This window comes from Mauremys mutica, chromosome 4, assembly GCF_020497125.1.
Source record: "Mauremys mutica isolate MM-2020 ecotype Southern chromosome 4, ASM2049712v1, whole genome shotgun sequence".
NCBI classification, from domain to species: domain Eukaryota; kingdom Metazoa; phylum Chordata; order Testudines; family Geoemydidae; genus Mauremys; species Mauremys mutica.
The window spans coordinates 55,207,860-55,227,882 of NC_059075.1; the positions used below are offsets into that span (position 1 = coordinate 55,207,860).

At 41.2% G+C, this 20,023-nt stretch overlaps 1 long non-coding RNA gene across 4 annotated transcripts in view; it reads right to left on the reverse strand.

Moving 5' to 3' along the window:
• The window catches only part of LOC123369820, a 134,849-nt gene that overhangs the window by 111,345 nt on the left and 3,481 nt on the right, over nt 1-20,023 (reverse strand). For all 4 annotated transcript variants that reach the window (XR_006579144.1, XR_006579143.1, XR_006579147.1 and 1 more), the window contains exon 3: nt 7,969-8,135. This is a non-coding gene — a long non-coding RNA (uncharacterized LOC123369820). The remainder of the gene's footprint in view (nt 1-7,968; nt 8,136-20,023) is intronic.

The window sequence follows — 20,023 nt, forward strand, 5'->3', positions numbered from 1 at the left end:
GCTCTCCAGCTGCCCAGCTCTGAAGGCAGCGCTGCCGCCAGCAGCAGTGCACAAGTAAGGGTAGCAGTACCGCAACCTCCCTTACAATAACCTTGCGAACCCCCCACAACTCCTTTTTTTGGGCCAGGACCCCTACAACTACAACACTGTGAAATTTCAGATTTAAATAGCTGAAATAAAGACATTTATGATTTTTTAATTCCTATGACCGTGAAATTAACCACAATGGACAGTGAATTTGGTAGGGCCCTAGTCATGTCCCCTTTTTTCTAAACTTCCCAAAATGTCTCCAATACACTTCAGGGATCCATTTAAACTTTTGCAACAATACTTGTTTACACTGATCATAATCTTTATGATTTTCACCCTAAGGGTGAAAACATCTGAAGCCTTTGGCACTCAGAGTACTGGAGCAAGATACTGTATCATTTCCTTCTCCCCCACCTTGTTCCATTTACATCCCACTTCAAATGCATTAAAAAAATATCCATGTCAGACTCCTCCCTAAAGTGAGAAAATTATTTGGTGTCTATGCCACCCACTGGCACAGGTACACGGGGTCCGTCTTCACCTACTAGATTAGGATTTTGCTGGTGCAGTCTCTCCATTTCAAGCTGATATGCTGGTACTCCTTGTACAGGTGCTCCTTCTCTTCTCTTTTGTACTGTACTCGTGTTCCTCGTGCTGGCACTGTTGCTCCTGGTCTTGAAGTTGCAGGATTTCCAGGTGCAGTCAGTCCCTCTCCAACCATATGCTGTCTTAGTCCACCTGTGGACCTGTCCATGATCACTGTTGCAGTGATGCATCTCATGTGTACCGAGCACGGATGTTCACCTTCTCTCCAGGGAATTGCGTCCAAGGTATTTCCCACGTGTTTGACCCTATGCCAGGGGGCTGGATGTTCCCTGTGAACCTGGATCATTTCTCTTCTGGTGGTCAGAATGCAGCAAGTCAACCAGCTGCACGCTTGTCTGCTCCTCCTTGAGCTGACTTCTTTGCATACCTCAGCTAGCTGATTTTTTTTCAGCTGTTCACAATTCATTTTTCCTTGTGTCTCTTTTTACTATTCTTTTCCCAAAAAAGCTATGGGAATGTATACACGGCAACGTAAGCCCAGGCTCAAATTCAGGCTTGAGTCCAAATCCATCTTCCACCTACACACAGAAGTAAGGGTGACAATACCTAGGGCTCAGATCTAAGATCCTAAGACCCTGAGGGGGTGGAGGGTTCAAGCCTGCATCAAGCCAGAACCCCGAATTCAAGCCTAACTGCTTTTAAGGGTAGATGCAGCCCCCTGACTTAGGTCCTGGAAGTCTGCCAAAAGTATCCCACAATCTCATAGGCCAACTTCCTTTGCCTTCTCTAACCCAGAAATGTCCAGTGCACTTCAGAAAAACAGAAGCAATCCTCCCTGGTGTAGTGCAGAAGCTTGGTGAGTCAGCATTTGATCGTTTCATTGTAGGGTGACCAGACAGCAAGTGTAAAAAATCAGGACTGGGAGTGGGGGGGTAATAGGAGCCTATAGAAGAAAAAGACACAACAATCGGGACTGTTCCTATAAAATCGGGACATCTGGTCACCCTATTCCATTGTCTTCTGAACACTGAGCTGCACACACCATCAGAGAGCATTCTGTGTTTACAATGGAGGCTGAACAGAAAAAAGGCTTTTGTGAAGTGCTCTGCTGTGCAGACACAGGAGGATAGCCAGATTTTGGTAAATCTCTGGTGTGAGGCCAGTAAGAATACCAGGAATGACCATGCATACCAGCAAAGAAGCTGCCAGCATTGCAAATTCACTGGACTGGTGACCAGTGCAGGGAGCAAATTAAGCTGATCAAGAGCAAGTACCAGAAAACCAGGGATCAGAATTGCACCTCAGGCAAGTCACCAACATCCTGCCTATTTTATGAGGACTTTGACCAGGTTCTGGGCACTGTGCATGGAACTAACGTGGTGCACAATGACCTAGAGAGCTGGGATGGCACCCTGCTGGCCCCAGAATCCAGTATGGGGACTGATGGGAGCCAGCAGAAGGAGCCAAGTGAAGACAATGAAATGACTCTGTTGCTGAAACCAGTCCCACAGGAGGCTTTGCTGCAGGAGCAGCAGCAACACACGTACTCGGAAAGCTTTTGAATGCCACTCCCCGCCCCCAGCCCCGACACCTGAGGAACAGCCCGCCACAGAACCTGCAGCACACGTGGAAGGGATGAAGCTGACCCAGAGCCATTAGTTTCTGGCTCCATTTTCATGTTTATTAATATAGGAATAGGAGGGATTGCCACTCTATGAACCAATGCAAAATTTACTAGAAGCTGCGACTATCAGCTTGCATTCGCTAATGGCAGATTGCATGCTGGGGAATTGGCTCCCCCAGACCCCACCATGTGGAGTTCAAAATGGCAACTGAGAACTGCAAACATTAAAACTGCCTTAAAAGTTATTTGGTACAGATTTTTGCTAGGGAATTCCTGTTTCTTAAAAATAATAACCTTACATTGCCATGCCTGGAAGTACACCACTCTGTAACTACTCAATGGTATAACAAACTGCCTAGAAACAGTGAACTGGGGCGGGGGGTGGGGAAAGAGGTGGATATGTGTTCCGTTTACAAATCTAGTCCATTTCAGAAGAGCCCTACAAATCTGTGGGTATCCGCTTTATATCTGTGGACCATTTCTACGGAAAGCAGTGCGGATTCGGATACAAATTTTGTATCCACGCAGGGCTCTGACTGTAAGAGCCGGGCGGGCAGCTGTGAAGAATTGCGGCACAGATCCTACACCTGCCCTGGGCAGGGAGCCTGGGGGGCAGGGACACTGGGCGGGAGGCTGCTTGGCCCCACGCCCAGGGCAGGTGGAGGGTCTGCTGTGGCTCCCCACAGCTGCCCTCCCAGTTCTTACTATGGCCAGTCTGCAGCTCTGAGTCGCCCCTCCTCCCCCAGCCTAGCCGGAGCCAGATCAGGGAGAGCCACGCTGGCAGCTGTGAGGAGCCTGGATCCATCCACCTGCCATGGGCGGGAGGTGGCTGGGTGGCAGGGATACTGGGAGGAAGTGCAGGGACATTAAACCACCTCCAATGAGTGGCAGTAGCTATGCCAGCGGGACAGCATCTCCTGCTGACATAGTGCTGTCCACACTGGCACTTTTATTGGTGAAACTTATGTTCATCAGGGGTGTGTTTCCCCCCCCCCCCCGAGACTGACAAAAGTTTTACCAACAAAAGTGCTAGTGTAGACATAGCCTATATCAGGGATCAGCAACCTTTGCATGCAGCCAGTCAGTGAAATCCACTGCTCCCATTGGCCCGGAGTAGCGAACTGTGGCCACTGGGAGCCACGATCAGCCGAACCTGCGGACACAGCGGGTACACAAACCGGCCCGGCCCGCCAGGGGCTTTCCCTGCACAAGTGGCGGAATCAGTTTGGGAACCATTGGTGTAGGATGTTGCATGTTTTAACTTAGACTTACAATATCTGTATCCCATGTTACAAGGCAATATTTAAGTGTTTGCTCTGTAACCATAAAAATGTTTGCTAAAAATGTAAAACCCCAGAATCAGGGAAGAAGCATTACCAAGTGTGAAATACTAGTTTACCACATGAGGTGTAATCTCTTCCCCAACAAAAGAAGGCCCTAGACATCAGAAAAGCCATTGTGGAACACCAGTGGACAAAAGACCTTGTTGATTGCTCCCCCGATATCCAGGAAGTGAAGACATGCACAAACCCTTGTCCCATCAGCTTGAGCTTTGGGGGAAAGAGATAAAAATCTCCATCAAGAAAATCTGTTATCACTATACTGCATGGAATTTGGAGAGAGCAAAATTTCTAAGCATAAGTAAGGGATGCCCAAGGTGTTTGGGTTGGGTTAGCCCTAAACGATACATAGAACTTGCATATATAGCAGCTACTGTTACCTTTTGGAACCTAAGACTGTATCTCATTTGTGTGTGTATGTTTTTACCTGCTTTAACCTTGTAAATAACTCTCATTTCTTTTTTCTTATTTAATAAATCTTTAGTTAGTATTATAGAATTGGCTTCAAGTGTCTTTGGTTTGATCTGAGGTATAATTGACCTGGTGTAAATGACTGGTCCTTTGGGACTGGAAGAAACCTGAATATTGTTGTGGTTTTTGGTGTAAGGGACCATCTACCACGAAAGCAGACTTGCCTGGGTGGCAAGGTAGACCAGAGTGCCCAAGGGGACAGTCTGTGACTCCATGTTAAAGCTGTTACCGTACTTTAGGAGTTCAAACTTGTTACTTAGCTGGTGAAATCTAATTATAGATCATACAACCAGGTAGGGATTAGTGACCTGTTCCTTGACAGTCTGCCCTCAGGTTGGCACTCATGCTTGTTAGCTAGTTTAGACACCTTTGATCTTGTGGGTTCCCTGCAGCTGCAGGTTTTACAGCCACTCTGCTCTGGCCCTATATGCCTGGGTCTTTTTGGAAGAGAAGAGCTCCAGCATATCCAGTGTGATATGGAACTTTGCAAGTTTGCCTCAGTAGCTGGAGCCATGTGGCTTGGCACAAGCTGAACTCGAGGACTAGCAGAAAGCCAGCCACCAGAACAACAGATGAGAGTACAGCATCGATCTACACAGCCACAGTATACAAATAAAACTACTATACTGGCATAGTTAGCAAGTTTTATTCACTATTATGTCTGAAATCAGCCAGATTGCATTTTGTTTCTTGGGCATTTACTGGTGCACTGCAGGGTATGCAACCACTGTTTCTTTTAAACTATTTTTTTTAATAAAAGATTTTGGTGTATCACATCCAAAAAGCGTAGGTACTGCCAGTGGTACATGTACCACAATTTGGGAATAGCTGGTTTAGAACATCAAGATGCATAATACAGCCACAATAAATGTACAGTACTTTTAAAACTAACATTACTTACTTATACAGGATTACATCAAGTTATTTTACTGCTTTGAGCAATCTTATTTGCCCGGCTGTGAAAGGTAAAAAGTATACTAAAGCAATATAACATGGCAATAGCCTACATTTTTCACTTACCCTTAGGGGCTACTTAACCTCTTGTTTTACTTTTTCCAGACCAAATCAATGGTACGGACAACTAAGTGATGATATATATGCCATAACTGTACTAAAGGTCAATGAGATTTAAACGTACTGGGTTCAACTCATAAATATTTGATTAATATCAGCATATTTTTATCATATCTAAACCCCAAGATTGGTGCCGTGGTGGGCAGCACATTATATCAAAATGAACGTGTAAAATGTACAGACCTATGTACTGACACTTGAGTTCAATTTATCCAAATATGTGCGTGAATGCTGATGTCAAATATCAAGCCTAGTAATAATTCTTCTTTTGACTATATATTTCAGTATATAGGTAACAATACAGAAAATCAATGTGAATTGTACACAATACATCAATGTAAGTTTTACTAGGTGCTTGGTTCAGACCTCACATACATGACTCTAATGGAACTATTTCTGATTTATAATGGGATAAGTAAGAGCAGAATAAAACCCTATATACCTTATTACTAACACAGTGGCAGCTCATTTGGAGTTGATGAGACAGATTGGACAGAAACTAGTTTTCTTACAATTTCTTACAGTTGTTTCAGGACAGTTGTTTATGCTGATGCACCTTACACTGCCACTTCTGATGTTCTATATGCTGCTGCTATTACACAGGCTTGAACAATGATGCAAGGAACACTCAAACTTTCCTTGCTGACAAGAGAAAAATCATTGTCAGTCCACAAAGATGATTTTTTCCCACATAACTAACATGAAAATTGACTTGATGTGGAACATAAGTCATTAATGGCTAGCACCTTAGGGAATTGCATACTTTTATAAACCTTCATGTATTTAGTGCCTCCAAAAATCCACCTGTACTATTTTGGTTTATTTTGATTGTTGGATTGAAAAGAAAGTAGATCAGAATAACTAGCCATATGATTCTGGTGAGACTATCAATATAAAAAACAACAACGTTTCTCTTTCTTCTTTTTAATGTAGACTTTAAAGAGTGAATTAAAATATCTAGTATTTTTTTCAGGCTGTTGGATTAGGCTGATTTTTTTTTCAATCAGTATGGCTTGAGTTAGATATAAAAACAGGTCTCAGAGGAGGTTGACAAATGGATTAAAGTGGAACATAAATTCTTTTTGTCACCCAGTCCCTTAAACCCTGATGTCAGTAACATGCCTAATCATTCCATTATTATAAATGTCAAATATGCTTTATATGTGTTGAGAAAGACTGTAAGAGTGGGTAAGAACAGAAAACGAAGATCTACAAGAAACTGTTTGTACTATTATTCATATAATCTCAAAAAATGTAAAACGAGAAGATTTTGCATCACATACTACGTATATGTTAATATTTAATTTCATTTCTTCATTTACCTATGTATGTTCTGAATAATAAAGGACAAATCTCCATCTCTCTCAATGTGACTTTCTAGTTATTTGGTTATGTCTCCCCACATTATACTATACATAGTATGCTTTCACTTAATACTGCCACCCCTCTGACCTAACATAGCAAACAGCCTTTAACTATCCATGTTAATATGATTTTTGAGCAATCTTACTCAAGAATTCAACTCTTCAGCAATGAAAAAAATGGGTGTGTGATGACCGGATGGGGAATTGTTATGCAAATGCACAATCCATTAATACATTTTGAAAGGAAACCTTATCATTCAATGAAAAATCGTATTGGGTGAAATCATAACTTCATGTAAATCATTCGTAATTTTGCCACTGACTTCATTGAAGCCAGGATTTCACCCACTGCATGGGACTACAGGAGAAAAATCTGGAAATATGTATCCATGCTCCTGGAGAAATTATTGCCTACATTTTTAAATTAGTCCATTAATTTGGGGTAACTAATCTGAGACAACAACGGCTTAATTTTCAGATGTGCTGATCACCTGAAGCTCCTAGTTAAGTCAAATGACACATTCAGTGACCAACAGATATAACTATCAAGCCTTAGTTGTTTTTATTGGGTGCTAAAGAACCAAGGCACCCAAAACGAATGGGCACACCCAAAAGTTTATTCATGTGATGTTAAGAACATTGATTGAAGTCAATGCATCACTAGAGAAGAACTGGACTATAATCTATCTATAACGTAAAAGTTTTCACATTATTATTTGTGCCCATTTCAGTGATTTTGCTGAAAAGCAATAAAGCAGAAAATATTGAATTTAAACAAGGTTATAAAGTATTTATATTTCCATTTAAAAAATATTGTTGTTACCAGAAAATAGAAACAGAGGCCACTTAGCCACCCTGAGATGTAATGTCTTCACTAAATGAAGAAAAACAATTTGGGCAATACAGTAGATCCTTGCTAATTCACAGTAATGATTAGAAAGAGACACTAGATTTATGGCTTATTACTTCAATCTGTAATCCACTAACCCCCTCTTTTTGTCCTATGACTGCAGAGATATTAACGGGCCACTCTAGCTTGAATGGTCCCTTACCATATGTGCTAACTACTTATGCTAAGCAATCTGTTCCACTTTGCATTTAGGCTTTGACTAGCTATTGTTAGGTATAAAGAAATAAAAAATGTTGGTGTTGTTTAATATGTTCAATTAGTTGTTTTAATAATGTATTTCTAAGGTAATGTTAAGTGAATCACTAGCTTTAATATGTATATGAACTATGACCCTTGGACTCCATCCTTGTAAGCAAACTTGTTTACAACTTAGACACTGGAGTCCTCTGGCTCAAACCGGACAGAATCAGTTTTTCCTGCCAAAAAGGCTATATAAGAGGCTGCTCAGTGCCTGCATGGAGCTGTCCATTGCAGCGGCAGTGCGTGCACGGTCGGGTCTTCCTAACACTCCAAAGCTAGAGAGAAGAGTACCATCTATCCCATACCGAGGTTGAGGAAGGAGAGGCCTGTCATCACTATCCCCGTCACAGCAAACTGAATCCATTTTACCTGTGGAGGGTCCTGCTTTCCTGGTGTCCATCTTCCCATAGGGTCTCCCCGCCTGGGACGAAGTCCAACAGTTGTCGGGCCTCTCCAGTAGTCCTCCTCGAAGGCTCTAAATCAGCCGGAGAGTAGATGGTCCTGGGCTTTGCACCTGCACGCTGTGTCCACTGCACCTAAATCATAGGAAAAGTTTCTGTATTGGGGTTTCTTTTATTGTTTTTCTAAATGCCAAGGGAGGTTTTGTGGGTCTGAGCTTCAAGCTCCTAAAGCCAGTCACTGAATCACTGTATGGTTAAGTTTGTGTTTCGTCCCCCTCACCCCCATTTTTCCCAGTTTTCTGTACCTTTGCCCTTAATATACTTACCTTTGTTTGCACCATATTACCTTGTCTCTCTTTATTTTTATTATATCACACAGGGAGGGAGGGACACCCTTATTGTAAGCTAAATCCACCGGTGACAGACACGGAAGGGAGCCAAGTCTGCTCTTCTGAGAAAAGGGCTGTCCTTTTCTATCTTTTCCCCTACAATTTTTCTAGTATTTTCTGTCTGAAGCATTACTTTACTCCCCTTCGGGTAACACTATGATTCTGAGAGAAACTTTCCCAGATCTGAAGAAGAGCACTGTGTGCTTCAAAAGCTTGTCTCTCTCAGCAACAGAAGTTGGTCCAATAGAAGATATTTCCTCACCCACCTTGTCTCTCTAGAAAACTCATTGGAAGTTACTGAATTTTGCTAATTAGGAAAAAAATAAACAAATAAAAAATCATGAGGCAAATACTTCACAAGGTGTAATATGTTTATTTAATTGAAAGTGTAGCCAGTGGGCAGGAGGCGTTGAGGGGAGGGGGAGGTTGGTAGGGGGGCTTCTCCTCGCCTCCCCCCGCCCGCCCACCAACTCCCACCTCACCTTCCCCCCTTGCATCCTCAGTAAGCATGGGGCCCTCCAAAGCGCGGGGCCTGGGGCGGTTGCCCCTTTTTGCCATACCCTAGGCTTTGATGGCAGTATTAACTTTGACTGTACAACCCTGATTCACCGCTGTGACACGTATGCATTATGATTAAGGCTACGATTGTGTCGTGGATGTCACGGAAGTCACGGAATCCGTGATTTCCAGAGACCTCCATGACATTTTTTGTTTCAGTCCATGGGGCTACAGAACTGGAGCTGGCAGCCAGCGGGGCCCTGGCAGAGTTCCAGCAACAGGCGACAGCCCCCTGAAGTCCCCCTGCAGTTTCCAGCAACAGGCAACAACCTCCTCAGGGTTTCCCTGCAGGTTTCCAGTGCCAGGCGACAGCCTCCTCAGGGGGTCCTCCTCAGGGTTCCAGTGACTGGACAGCCTCATGGGGATGTGGGGCAGAGAATCTTGCAGTTCCCAGCCACCACGGTGGCAGGGGAAACTATGCAGCCGCAGCAGTAAATTCATAGCTTCTGTGAATTTTTGTTCATTGCCCGTGACTTTTACTAAAAATAACCATGACAAAATCTTTAGCCTTATTTTTGACATGGTCCTTAATTGCTATTTTTTTCCCACAGAACACCTGCCTCATTCAGTGCACAGGACAGACAATGTCCATCATATGGGTAACCATTAAATATTTCTTTATTATTCTCATCATTCGTAGTGTGACCTCATACATTATTTACTGCACACCATCCAAACCCTGCACTGAATACAAAATTTTCCTAATGAGCTTTTTTATGAAACTCATTATTCTGACAAAGAGGCTCCTTAGCAAAAGACCCCCTGTTCTTTGCAAACAACTCTCAGGTCAGACCTGACAAACTCACTACACCAAAAACATGTCTTACAAGATATTTAGCCAAAAAGAGTAACATGTAAGGTACTACAGAAAGCTTGTAACTTGCCAAGATTCATAATCATTGTGTAACATATGTATGGGTAATATTTAAGGAATAATGTATTTATATTGAAAATATGTTTTATGGACTTGGAATAAAAATTAGGCCTGGTCTACCCTAGGAACTTACATCAGTATAGCTATGTCTCTCACAGATGTGAAAAATCCTCACCCCTGTAACATGTAATTACATGCCGACCTAACCCTTGGCATAGAAAACGCTAGGTCGAGGGAAGAATTCTTCCTTTAAACTAACACCTCTCGGGGAGGTGAAGCACCTATGCTGACTGGAGAACACCTCCCGTTGGTGTAGGTAGTGTTTACACTGAAGAGCTACCGTGTTTTAAAGCTAAAGCTGCAGTGCTGTATCATTGAGACAGGAGGGAACTGTCACCCCACCCTGTTTGGCTAGTGATTCAGAGGATTTTGGGGCAGAGAATCCAGGATTCCTGTGAGTAGTCAGTGTCAGGGGCTGGATATCACAGGGGGAACGATTCAAAGATCTTGGGGACTGGGATGCACCTATTGTTAACCTGCAAGATGAAGTCCTGGTTGACGTAAGACAGCTTACCTAATTCTGTAAGTGTTTACACTAAAATGTAGCTCCAACTGATGTAACTTGCCCACTACATCAAGTTAATAACTTCACTTCCGTGAGAGTCATAGCACATAGGTCGATGTAGTTAGATCAACGCAGTAGAAGCATAGACACTGCATTGCTTACATTGACTTGCTGCCTTTCAGAAGCTGGCCCACAATGCCCCACGCTGACAGTTAAATTAGTGCAAGTGTTTCTGGTGAGGTTGCACACCGCCGACACAAGGACTGTATTGTGGACATACAAAAGCGATTTAATTACTGTGATGGCTATACATCAATGTAACTTAGATTAACTTAATTTTGTAGTGTAGACTTGCCTGAAGACAGGGTTGGCATAGCCCACAGGTAAGTGCTTGAGTAACTGAAAGGCTAGTGGTGTTAGCTGACAACCAGCCAGGCACAGGCAAGACTCTCTCATGCTACAGGGGAGTAACAGGTGGATCACAGTTCTGGGTACCCTGAGAAGCATCACAATGAGTTTTTCATAAACAATAATAAATGTAAATCAGAAAGATTAAGGCCCAAATTGTCAGAAGTGTCCACTAATTTGGGGTGCACAAGATTCATAGGGCTTGATTTTTTAAAAATGTTCATATGTTCAGTGCCCATCAACTTCAGTTGCATTGTGAGTGTTCAGCATTTCTGTAAATCAAGTCCCCAGTTGTCTCAATGTGGGGTTTCAGAAAGTGAGGAAAACAAAGTGAAAATTGTGATTGAAGTGACTTGCCAAGCACCACACCGCAGCAGAGGCAGGCATAATAATATCCAGTTCTCCAGAGCAGCATTCCGTTGCCGTTAACATGAAACCATCCTTTCTCTCCGGGCAGTTTCCTGCCTCATTCAGTATACACCTTCTAACTTCTGCAACAATTGTGGCAGGGGACCTACAGACAACAGCCTCATTCACTAGACAATCCCAATGCATTCCCTGTGCAGGGATCCTTCAGAAAAAATTGTATGTGATCATGAAAGTAAAGAGTTTATCATAAACACATACACTTAGAGGGGCCAAATTAACATTGTGCAGACAGCCCTTCTGGCATTTTCTAACTTTTTAGTACTTGATTTTGCAACTGTAAAGATATTTTAATTTAAAGATTTTGCATATAATTGTCTGAGTGTTTATAAAATGCAAACTGAAAAAAAAAGTCCATCACAGGGAACCAAACAGACCCCTCATATTGGTTGTCTTCGAGGTTGGAACCTGTAGATCACAGACATGTGCCACTTGAGCTAACTGAATAACAGGCATAAGTAGCAGCAGAGCAGTCACTCAAGAGAAATGAGACATACATTCTATGAAGGTATTTGCTGGCCGCACATGTATGCTGAGACTCAGAAATTCTGAGTTCAATTCCAGGTTCTGTAAGTGCTCTCTTCTGGTTACAGACCCCCATGACCTGCCCTCTTCGGTTTCTGTCCTTCCTGCTCCTGTTCCCCCATAGCCTGAACACCCCAGTCTTTCCACACATGTCCTCTCCTGCTCTTTACTCCTCAACATTCAAATCAGGCTGCTTCCTCATTCTCCAATCTGCCTAGAGACAGCATTTCCAGTACAGGAGAAACAGTGTCCTGTTTTCAGTTCTGGTGCCACAGTAGCCCTCTGGAGCAGGAAAGAGCAACTGCATGAAAAGGTTTGCTCGGCCCCAGACTAGAGCATGCTCAATGATCCTTAGGTGGGTGGGTGGGACATGCTCAGTGTGGTTGGCACAGAGCATTATGGAAGTGAAGCAAGCTGATTACAGACAGGATGTTTAGAGAATTTTGTTGCCAACTTCTAACAAACTTCTACTGAGCAAATGCAAATGAAGATTTCAGTGGTTTATAATTTTTCCATGTCAGTGTGCATTTTCACGGGAGCAGCAGAAGGCAACACTGACCCCAAAGCTACCCTCATGCCAAATTTCAAGTCCATACTCCAAAGCATGGATGTGCTAGAACTTCTCAACAAACAAGGTTGTAACATTTTTTTTTTTTAATATGGGCAAAACAATGGTTTCCCCCCAAACCACATCTGTCATGAGCTAGTAGCCTTGCTGGAATCAGACAAAATGGCTCATGCCACAGTCTCAGGGCCTGATCCATATCTGCAACTGAAGAGGCGGGAAGGAAGGCATAAAGATGCCCTTTGGCTCCTAAGAGCCTAGGGCCATTCTGCCAGGCATGTTTCAGAGTAGCAGCCATGTTAGTCTGTATCTGCAAAAAGAACAGGAATACTTGTGGCACCTTAGAAACTAACACATTTTTTTGAGCATAAGCTTTTGTGGGCTACAGCCCACTTCATCAGATGCATACAGTGGAAAATACAGTAGAAAGATATATATATATATACACAGAGAACATGAAACAGTGGGTGTTACCATACACACTATAAGGAGAGTGATCACTTAAGGTGATATCAGTTAAGGCCAGGCATATCTTCCTTCAGGCACTCTAATCTGTGCGAGCTACCAACAAGCCCCAAGGCCATTATAGCAGCAAGGAAAGCCTTGGCCTCTTGTCGCTATGGGACTCTACTCCAGCTGAGGATGCCCCTACACACTACATAGGGGAAAACCTCCAGGGACCATATCCAATAGATTCAGAGCTGCTTTGTACATGTAAAGCAGCCATAGTGCAGTCCACAGCCAAAAAATCTCTCTCTTAAGTGCAGTAGAAAGAACAGTGATCAGTCATATCTTACCAAATTTTAAATAATTAATTTTTCAAAATTTGTATACTGTTGTATACTTGTTACGTAAAATACAGGTACACACATCTGTAATAAGAGTCCGATCCAAAGCTTAATGAAGTCACTGAAAGACTGTCCTCTGATTTTAATGGGCTTTGGATCAGGCCCTAAATGCATAAGTAATGTTTTAAATGTGTTGTATAAATGCATAAATAATGTTAAAATAATTTATTTTGAAAGCAAAAAAAATAGATATTTAAGGGATGTAGATATAATGGATATGTTAATTTGTGTCAATGATTTCTGCTAGTATGAATAACTATCTTGAAGATTTAGAAGAAAAAAAAAACAATGAATGCCTCTCTGAGTTGACATTCTACTACATATAATTGTTCCATCCTTGGCAAGTTCTTCTCATTGTTGTGATATCGAGCAATCATCAGAATACTTTTAAGGAAAAAAAATAGAAATGTACAGTGAACTATCAGTGTGAGAATTGGCAAAATAGTCAATATTTAACAGTGATATATGGCTCAGTTGTTATGATTTTCTTTTTAACTTATTTTATCTCCTGCCTCCCCTTTTAAAAAAAACAACAACACAAATTGAACATATCATTGTATTTTGTTCCACAATATAATTACTTTCATTAAGATCATTAGAACATATGGATGTAAATTAAATGATAAATTGAGGGTGCTTCTTGTTTACGAGGTAATAACTATATCCTGTAGAGGTGTTTATTAATCCAGTTATATATATAGTTATTACTAAGTTAACTGGAAGCATGCTCTAGTACTGGAGTGTCTAATGAGAGTAAATACATTTCAGACATGGGCCAAAAAAATAAGCCTTTTTTAAAATTAAACAGGAACAAAAGCTGAAATAGTTTGAAACAACATACAGTAACTCCTCGCTTAACGTTGTAGCTATGTTCCTGAAAAATACTACTTTAAGTGAAACCATGTTAAGTGAATCCAATTTCCCCATAAGAATTAATGTAAATGGAAGGGTTAGGTTCCAGGGAATTTTTTTTCACCGGACAAAAGACTATATTTTATGTGTGTGTGTATATATATATATGTACACACACACATGTATATACAGTATAAGTTTTAAACAAACAATTTAATACTGTACACAGCAATGATGATTGTGAAGCTTGATTGAGGTGGTGGAGTCAGAGGGTGGAAGAAGGTGGGATATTTCCCATGGAATGCCTTACTGCTAAATGATGAACTAGCATTCTGCTGAGCCCTCAAGGGTTAACACATTGTTGTTAATGTAGCCTCATACTCTATGAGGCAGCACGAATGGAGGGAGGGGAGATAGCATGGCAGAGAGAGACAGACATACACCTTGTGTGGGGGAGAGAGACACACATTGCCTCTTTAAGTACGCTGACCCCACTCTAAGTACACTGTCCTTAAGTACTTAAGTAGATCAGCAAGCTGCTGCCAGCAAGCTCCCTCTGTCCTGAGCCCAGTCGTGTGTCCCCCCCTCTAAGCAGATGGGGTAATGAAGCGGGGGGCAGGAGCAGGGGGAAAGGGGATACCCTGACATTAGCACCCTTCTTCCCCCCCACCCTGGCCCTGCACAGCAAGCAGGAGGCTCCCGAGAACACCTCCAAGGCAGAGGGCAGGAGCAGCACATGGCAGTGGGGGGAGGGACAGCTGAACTGCCCGGCAATGGATAGCCTGCTGGGTGGCTTCCCCACAGGGAACTTAGGGGAGTGGGGAGCTGATAGTGGGGCTGCCGGTCCACCCTGGTTCCAATACCCCCCCAGCTAGCTCCAACGGGCTGCTCTTTCTGCAAGCAGTGGACAAAGCAGGTGGCTGCCAAACAATGTTATAAGGGAGCATTGCACAACTTTAAACGAGCATGTTCTCTAATTAATCGGCAAAATAACAACGAAACAACGTTAACCGGGATGATTTTAAGTGAGGATTTACTGTATATGATGGGTGAAAAAAAGAGGATGAGATAATGATGTTTGCTGAGGGCAGTAGGGAATACTAGTAGCCATATTGTTGTGATAATTGCAAATGAACTTCTATTTTAAGCCTCATGTCTCCAACTCTAAAATCTATAAAGGAAGGAATATCTAATTCATCTGATAATATGTATTGTGATCAATGTAGAATTTTTGACCTAATTTGAAGCAAATTGGATAAAGAGTAGTTGAATTATGACAACAAAAAAATACAGATGTTCACCAGAATTGGAAAAATATCTACCTTTTAAAACCATTTTGTAGCAAAAACTCCAGAAAGAATGAGACAGATAAAACTTAGCAAAGAGTCCTGTGGCACCTTATAGACTAATGGACGTTTTGGAGCATGAGCTTTCGTGGGTGAATACCCACTTCGTCGGATGCATGCAGTGGAAATCTCCAGGGGCAGGTATATATATGCAAGCAAGAAGTAGGCTAGAGATAACGAGGTTAGTTCAATCAGGGAGGATGAGGCCCTCTTCTAGCAGCTGAGGTGTGAAAACCAAGGGAGGAGAAACTGGTTTTGTAGTTGGCAAGCCATTCACAGTCTTTGTTTAATCCTGAGCTGATGGTGTCAAATTTGCAGATGAACTGAAGCTCAGCAGTTTCTCTTTGAAGTCTGGTCCTGAAGTTTTTTTGCTGCAGGATGGCCACCTTAAGATCTGCTATGGTGTGGCCAGGGAGGTTGAAGTGTTCTCCTACAGGTTTTTGTATATTGCCATTCCTAATATCTGATTTGTGTCCATTTATCCTTTTCCGTAGAGACTGTCCAGTTTGGCCGATGTACATAGCAGAGGGGCATTGCTGGCATATGATGGCGTATATTACATTGGTGGACGTGCAGGTGAATGAACCGGTGATGGTGTGGCTGATCTGGTTAGATCCTGTGATGGTGTCGCTGGTGTAGATATGTGGGCAGAGTTGGCATCGAGGTTTGTTGCATGGATTGGTTCCTGAGTTAGAGTTACTATGGTGTGGTGTGCAGTTACTGGTGAGAATATGCTTCTGTTAGTCTATAAGGTGCCACAGGACTCTTTGCTGCTTTTACAGATCCAGACTAACACGGCTACCCCTCTGAAGATAAAACTTAGTTACATTAGATATAACTGATCTAGTGCTCAGGAACAAACTTCTTTGATTACACTTTAATTTTAAAAGCCATTTAGATATTAAATAGTGACATATTGCCATGTCAGCTCCAAAGACTTTAAACTCGGTGGTCAAATGACTGCTGAAGGCTTGTCAATGGGAAAAAAATGGTTTTTCCCTTCCAAAGTTAAACAGACAAGTTGTTTGGCCTCCGAAGATCATCATCCAACTTGAAAAGCCATGGTCTCAGAGAAAAAGAGGACTGAGGGTTCATACAACCAGGTGGAGTTGGGCAGGTGACAAAGAGTGCCTGAAGCCTATGTGAGGGAGGGGTCATAACAGGCCCCCTAATGGTCATCTGGGAGCTGATGCAAATGAATAGGGGTTTGCCAGGATATGTGAATCTCCTGAGGTCTACAGGAATGAGGCTCTTTTCCTGTGTACTTTAATCTATCCATAGGAGAGAAGAGGTGAAATGCCCCCGTATGTGCTGTCCTGCTCCTCTCTGATCCTATTGTTTTTCTCATTACTCCAGCCCTGCAGATTTCCTAAGATCCTTCAGGAAGGGGATTTCCTCTATTACACACCTCATAATGTCCTCATGATGGGCTCCCCAACACATTACTTTAGGAGTGAAAGGGATTCTGTTCCTCCAGACACTCAGGAAGTCACAAATACGGAAAGAAATCCCCTTTCCTCAGCCTACTCCCATTAAAAAAGAATCTGTTTAGAACCATTACATTAGGACTATTAAAAAAAAAGTTTCCTAGACAAAAACCTGTACTTAGGTGGAGTCAATGTTACAAGTACAGAATTTTGGTTTAAGCTTGTATGACCTTTCAAGGAAGGTGAGTTTTACCCTACAAAGAGAATATGGACTATTTTTTAAACCAGGTAGGAAAGTTACCTTTTCCCAACTCTCAAGACAGGGACAAATATATTACACTGAAACCTGTATTCATGTTATATTTCATATTCTAAAGAAAGCTATATTGGTATGTTGTTAATGACACATATGAAAGCAGTGTAATCTGTGACTTTTTTCTTCCTTACTCACCTGCATATGTGACATATTATTTTATCATCTACTCAAACAAATAATAAGAAAAGATGGTAGCATTTATGCCAGTTGTATCTGATTTTATGGCCGTTTCATTAATAACAGAATCTTTATCCTCTTCTTGAAGTTCAAAGGATTTCATCTATGGACCAAATGCATCAGAAAGGATATACACTTATGCCTTCAGCATAGTAGACAGTTGAAAATTAGTTTCTAATATGTCCTGTATGTTGTCTACCAAAGATACCACACAGGTGGCCCAGGGATACAAGTTAGGGCCATATATTATACTCAATCCACCGCAGATCTCCCACTGATGACAATGGATAGTTTGTACTGAGATCAAGGGTAGGATTAAGGCTCTTATTTAGTAACTAAACTTTTAGTTGCTAGAATTATTGTTGCAGTTAGCATTACTCAATGGGAAAATTAAGCATGGGACTATTTTTGGAAGGACTACTTCTATTTCTGCTGTTGTTTCTTTGGCTATTTGCACATGTAATTGCAATAATTATCCATGTAAATTGGGTGTGCAAGGACACATACATTTTGCATGCAGAATTGTCCCATTTATGTTTTTAGAAATTCAGGCCCTGGCTTCAAGGTTAACATGTCATTTAGATAAATGGAGGGATTTCACATCTCTCAAAGCTGTTGCTTCGCTCTAAGACCGTGCTACATTGGTTGATGTTTATTAGATTTTCTTTTCATAAGAGCCAGAAAGTTTGTTTGTTTGTTTTGTTTTTAAATAAAATCTTGAATCCCGCATAATCTCAGTCTGTTATGAAGACCTAATAAATAATAGGTCCAGTCTGATCTGTGGACTGGCAGTCTAACAACCCTCTTCTAATCTATGCCATTTTTGTGGTTTGTAAGAAGTAACATTTGTTAAAAAAAAATTCAAGAACATTTAGTACTGAACTTGGGAAATGTACACAGATAAATCCACAAGTTACAGAATGTAACATTACAATTTAAAAATCACTTTCAATGGAAATTATCCTACAAAAAAGACAGCAAGCCTTTTTTTTGATAGCATAATTTATTTGTTTATAAAGAAGTAGCAGTGAGGAAGGAGCAGGTAATTATTATAAAACTTCCATTTCCGGAAGAAGTGGTAATTCTAATCTTTGGCAAGAAAGGGGAAAATGAGCCTTTCTGGAGCCTAGGAAAATTACACCCTCGTGGGGCTTAAAATGGATATCATACTGAAAAGGGTTTTCCCCAGCATGTTGTAATATTAAAGAATGAAGATATTACTTTTCAGAGCTAAAGAAAATAAAATATGTTTGTATTTAATATGATTCTTTCTGCTTTAAGGAAAGATCTTGTATCATTTTTGTGTATTTGGTCTCTGAGGAAGGGGATGTATAGTTATAGTGGAGGCACAAGAGACAAAAAGAGAGAAAGAGAATGTGTGTATGATTCCCATTATTTTCAGTGCTACAATTTCTGTTGCTGCTAAGAGAGTGCAGGGGGAAAAATGACAACAAAGTGGTATTTAGTTCAGTAAGAAACAAACTCCAGCTGTGAACTTGTGATCAGTCCTCCTGTATTCAAATGTGTTTCCTCCATTACTCTTACTAAGTTTCCAGGAACAGTAAGATCAATGTTTATTCTAAGTTTTGCGCACCACATATTTGTGTTTAAAAATTTCATTCTTTATATCTAGAAACCATAGCCTGGATTTCATAAAGTAAACATGGCAAAAGCCACCTACTTAAGGATTATATATAGATATACATACTACATACTTCCTTTTGTTCTAAGCTAGGGTGACCAGATGTCCCTATTTTATAGGGACAGTCCCGATATTTGGGGCTTTTTCTTCCATAGGCACCTATTACCCCCCACTCCCGTCCCGATTTTTCACATTTGCTGTCTGGTCACCCTATTCTAAGCTCTTAGGGACACCATATACACATAAATACATATATATATATATATATATATATATATATATATATATATATATATATATGCATACACATTTTATGGAGGCCTCAGTAGCAAATCCATAGTTAAGACTGCATTGGTCTTAAAACAGGATCAAAATCCCTGCTTCATGTCTTAATAACTGAATTAGCCTCCACATTTTTTAAATAATAATTTTGAATAGAACTACTGAACTTTCTTTGTAATAGAACAGATAGTAACATTTGCAGAGAAATTATTTTAAAATGCTCCCTTTTAGACATTTTACCTTATTTTTCTCTCATTTATTTGGGTTTCTTCAGGCAAACAAGTACTGTCCTTAAACGCTAAATTTCAGTCACAGATGCTGATCTCAGACACAAGCCACCTTTAAAATAGGGATCTTTCTCAATTTCTATCAAATGATATCTCTGTATTGAAGTGTCCTGGACAGCTCACACTTCATGGAGATTGCAGCATATGCTGGTGTCCTGGTACTGACCGGTATTTTAAAAAAACAACAAATCAAGCCTTTTTTAAAAAAGCCACATTGTAACAAAAATCAGTGTCCTCACTCCACATTTTAAAAATAGAGTTGAACAGACAATACATCATTATCAATGCAAACAAATCGCTGGCACGGCTGTCTTTAATCATAAAGCTATTTTATTATTTTTATATTTAGGTTTTCATCCTGCAAGGACTTAAGTCTGCACAGAAGTTTACTCACATAGCTAATCCCATTGAAATCAATGAGGTTACTTGCATCAATAAAGTTACACACGTAACTAGCCTTTGCAGCATCAGGGCCTAATTCATATTTTAAAAGTTGGAAGTAAATCATCAATCCTGCATGTTATCTCACATGGGTA